This window comes from Mytilus galloprovincialis, chromosome 9 (assembly GCF_965363235.1).
Source record: "Mytilus galloprovincialis chromosome 9, xbMytGall1.hap1.1, whole genome shotgun sequence".
NCBI lineage: Eukaryota > Metazoa > Mollusca > Bivalvia > Mytilida > Mytilidae > Mytilus > Mytilus galloprovincialis.
Window position 1 is genome coordinate 67,403,644 of NC_134846.1, and position 5,216 is coordinate 67,408,859.

Below are 5,216 nucleotides of genomic sequence, written 5' to 3' on the forward strand. Positions count from 1 at the left end.
ACAGGTTTGGAACCCTCCCCCCAAAAAAATCAAAGAGCAGATTGCTCTGAGGGATATGATTGCCGTTGTTTCGTTGACACATGTACATGTATACATGTAGCTGGATAATATTATTTTCAAAACTAATTCAACTGCACATGTAAAATAGTTACAAAATAGCCAATCCCGGATAAAAGTGTATGAACAATGCAATTAGGCCTATTGTGTTTTATTTTTGTACTATCAATTCCAAGTTTACTTTCCACAGCAGTCACTGAGACTCAGAGTGAGAGAAGGTATTTCACTTCGTATCTTATCATCTATTTTCCTATGTTAATTCTAGGAGGAACCCCATTCCTAACTCTTTAAATATTTAATTTCCTTTCGGTCAGTGATCATGACTCCTTTCCGTACACATTTATCGGTTTAAATTTCGATCATTTTTAATATAATACACTTTATTGACAGAACGAGCTAATACTCGACGTATTGTTTTAATTCAGAATTCACGGAAGTAACTTCCAGAAGGGAGACAACTCGAAACAATAATATGGAAGACTCCATTTCGCCTGAAGGGGTGTTCTACGATGTGGACTATATTTATTTAATTTAAATGATGCATATGATTTAAAATTATGCAACAATAATAACTTTCAATAGCAGACATACATAGAAAAGATCCCATGAGTTTAAAATTAATTAATTGAGTGGGGAATCCAGAGCAACCATTCAATCGAAAACCCCTCGTTACTAAGTAAACGACATTTATTTTAGTGAAAAATCTGCATTCCAGGTGTAAATTGAGGCAAATAATATCATTGAGTGCATTTTCTTGTCAAGTGACCAGCAGACATTGAAATCTACCTTTTGAATGAAAGGAGAACTCATTAGTTGAAAATGAATGATGTAAATCTAGATTCTAATAATAGCAAAAGGGAGCTCACATTCACAACAGTTAAAGCATTGCTGAGTTAGTGAACAGAGCATTTTTCTCATTAACTTAAATCCACCTATTGGAATGGATAAAACCCGAATTTTAAGACACAAGTTATAAAATATCTGATAAAAAGCAGTACTAAGCGTGCATGTTACGCTAGAAACATATTCAAAGAATACAGTTTTATAACTTCTTAATGTCATATCCAATATTTATCAAAACCTAAAGGGGAGATACATGTGTACATGCACCTTACTTCCTATTTTTTTCCGTGGATGTCAATACACCTAATCGCTATTTATTCCATACCGGATAAGTTCTAACATTACACAACTTTTTCATCCAGTTGAAGCTATCTGGGGGCCGTTGAAACAATTCACCATGCACAATACTTTTTAATGAAAACCCTTTTAACTTACCGTAAATACTTAAAACAAAATAATTTTTACTTCAATTTAATTTCGAAAAAAGTGGATCATACTATATTAAAGTTTCTTGATAATCGCTTTCTAAAGTTTTTCCTCCCTCAGCTCTCTACTGAAAAACCTCTATTTTCAGCCGCATGACCCAAACAGGAAGTTTTACATGTGACTGGTTTTGCCAGATTGGACTAAATAGCAATAAGGTGTATTTTCTGGGATTGTTGAAAACTTGCAAATTCATCACTATCTGATTTTATGGGTATAACAATCCAGACAGACAAATAGCAATAAGGTGTTTAGGAAAACATGACCTAAAGCCTCCTTCATATAAGTCAAAAACTTGGGAACTCATACTGAATGGTCAAATGTGTTCAATATGAAAATTGCAGTTAAGATGGTAAAATCACAAATCAGCCGTTAACGAAATGGACTGAAAGTATGACTTTTGCGCAAATTTAAAAGGGAAACAGAGGCGGATTTAGAGGGGGGCCCGGCCCCCCCTTTTTGGGAAAAAATTTGGTTGCTTATATAAGGAATCACTGAAGCGTGACTGGAGCGGGCCCCCTCTTAGGTCAGTCAGTGGGCCCCCACATATGAAAATTCCTGGATCTGTCACTGGGAAATGACGGGGAAGGGGCAAATTAACATTCAAGCAGAGCAAATGCTGTTTAAATTAGTATGCGGGTTTTAAATATAGAGTGAAAGTGGAGTCATCTTTTTAAACTTAAGTTAAATATAACTTATGTAGACTTACCTTCTAATTCAATAAAAAAAAAACACACACACGACTCAGAACTATGTCTAATTCACTTGGACTACTAATATGCAAACCTAAAAACAAAAAGAAATATATCATAAAATAGTGATTGAAAAATTCACAACACTTTGAAAGGATAATCCAGACACGTGTTACACGGGGAGCATGTTTGTTTACAAATAATAATGTCACGTGATCGCGCACTGACCTCGCATGTTGCATCGCCCTTACAATTCACCAATACCTGGGAACAGTATATCTAATATATATGTTCCTGCCAATACATAACCATTTTCATGCAAACATGCAACGTGAATGTGATTGGTTATCAAATAATACAAAAATAATGCATGAACCGTTGAAGAAAAAGTTATTTCATCAAATAGATGGATTTTCACTTTCGACACGAATAGGTCGAGTTGACATTTCTGTCATCGGAGATAGTATTGAGATAAATGGGATCACGGGATAAAACGGACCGTCAAAAAGGTCTAGAGAAGCACATCAGTAGAACCTTAACATGAATAAGTAATACTTACAAAAAATTCTCTAATTGATAAACTATATGACTAAAATTTCACGAAAATAACAATAAATAATTTTGTTCTTCGTGATGAAACTGCTTAAATTGGCGCGAAAAAATTTTCTTATTCCTACTGCTTCACGTAAAAAAAAATGTATAGAATTGAATTCGACTACAGTTCAGCATAAAAAAACGTGAATATGCAAAAGTCTGATAATATGATAATGAAAAAGTGTGTATAAATTTTCGTAAACGAAGTTACCTGTATACTTCACCAAGAACTACATTTGAGCGCAAAGATCGTATATGTGATTCGGCTTATGTAACAATCGTCAATCGGAACTACTCGGCTATTCACTTCGTGCAACCAGAAAGGCCGAGTAGTTCCGATTGGTAACAAAGTACAACATGAATGGAATTTTTTGCGTTGCTATTAAATCATTGAAACCACGTGATTGAGGCCATCTATTTTTATTGCGGGTTCCACATATCTAAATCGGAATTATAGAAAAAATGGAATTTTGTGAGCAGAATCAAAACAGAAATGATGAACACTGCAACATTTCCATCAAAATAAAAATAGGATGGAGGATCTGTGTATTCACATTATTTGTAAAACTCTCCTTCTTCCTGTGAAGCGTGTGCTTTACATCGAGGCTTATTATGCTAAGCATCGACGCCACAGTACTTCAACCAATCAGACAATGTTTATTTGGGGCATTCTATCTAATTTTACTCAGATTTTGGAATATTTTAATCGAAATTATAGAAAAATGGAACATTGTTAGTACATATAAAATAGAAAAAGATGAATACTTTTAGCTGGAGATAATTTGGATGGGGGTTCTGTGTATTCACATTATTTGCACAACTCTCCTTACTGATGCCATATTTTGGAATTTCCGTGACCTAAATGGTTCGCGAAAATTAATATTTTTATATATAGTATAGTAACAACTTCTGGTTTCGAGCGTACCAAAAGGAAACTATTTCAGATACACGTGTGCGTACGGATTACCGAGTACCACCACGTGACTTTGCACATTCACATCACCTTAATTGATAAATCAATATGATAATTATGTTCAACTGTTTCTAGAGCAAACCATAGGCCAGATACCTGTACAGCGACAACTTGTTGGGCTTGTTGACAGGAAATCAGAGAAAAAAAACCGAAAGTATTCACGTTGTTACTGGCTAACTGCATGAAAGCTTAGTCGTGACCTGCTTAAAGATTCATGAAAATATATGTCATTTTAACTGACAAAAATGTGTATAGTATTCGTTTACCATCAAGCATTGCACAAAAAGAGTTGATATACTATTATTCTATAGGAATCTTATAGATGCATTCCATTTCAACTTAATTTAGTATTAAAAATTTCAAAACAAATTAGTAAATTTTAACAATACTATATGTTTGTTTTGTTTGTTTAGACTGGAAGAGGCAACTGGTGGATAAACTATTTATTTCAACTTGACCTTTTAAACACTGTCCCTTATCCGGGCCTGGGCCGTTTTTTCGTGGTGCTGTTCTAATGCAAACCAACGTCATAAGATTGAAATAAATTATTCTCAAGTAAAGAAATTTTGCCAATGTCACAGGTGCAACCAATCAAAATGGTCAAATGCTGTAGTTCCATTGGAACACAAAAATGAGCATACTTGTATGATACAAAAGCCAATTACGGTAGGAGTTACAAAGGACAATGCAATGGACTAGATGCCCTTTAGGTCCCAAACATGCCTTTTCTGAGGCAGGTAAAAACTAGTCGAATTGTATATTTTAAAAGTATTTAGTAAACAATAATATGAATATAAAAGTTATGTTAGTTACTCTGTATTACGTTAATATTACAGAAAAAATAACCTGATGCTTAAGGTGGTACCCAACACCTTCACTTAAATTAATTTGGCTCGTTTAATTTTCATAAAATTTTGACAAAGTATTTACTTTGACCCTTTAACAAAAATGTAAAAATTTCAAAAAATTTGAACCAACCAATTGATCAGAAAAAATACACTGGTTATATAGCAATTTGACAAACACCAATTTTAATCATTGAGAAGCTTAATATCCCTTTTACAACACAAAGTAATTAAAACGTTTAGCTAACTTTACAGAGTTATCTCACTGTAGTGTTAGGTACCACCTTAAAGAAGTTTTTAAAAAAGATTTGACCTTTAAGGATTTCCACTGAGTTTATCAATCTGTGTGTTAGTATATGGAACTGCAAACACAGATTTGATCATTCAAAAATATACATGGAGACAGAAAATTGGGAAATATTCAAATTAAAGTACTTTTAATCCTTAGCACTTTTCATATAACTACCACACACAATATCAAATGATTTTCTCAGAACCAATCTTCAATAAAGGGAATTTGATTTCCGACATCCTGAAAATAAAATTGTTAGATACATTGTGTAATGTTCCTAAAAGAATTTCACAACGTGAATAATTTCAGGGAGATGTAACGAGGAATCAGAATAAAATCAATGGGTGTTCCAACATCAAACTAATTTAAATAATCTTGAATATATAAATACAGGTTCACGAGTTAACGCATGTTTAGTATGTATAATTGGCACAAAA

The 5,216-nt window shown here is 33.5% G+C and overlaps 1 long non-coding RNA gene across 1 annotated transcript; it reads right to left on the bottom strand.

Moving 5' to 3' along the window:
• Positions 1–2,193: 2,193 nt before the first annotated feature.
• LOC143047030 (uncharacterized) lies at positions 2,194–2,508 on the bottom strand. Its single transcript, XR_012969375.1, has 2 exons — positions 2,380–2,508; positions 2,194–2,339 (listed from the first exon to the last, which is right to left on the bottom strand). It is a non-coding gene; the product is annotated as an uncharacterized LOC143047030 (long non-coding RNA).
• Positions 2,509–5,216: the final 2,708 nt, after the last annotated feature.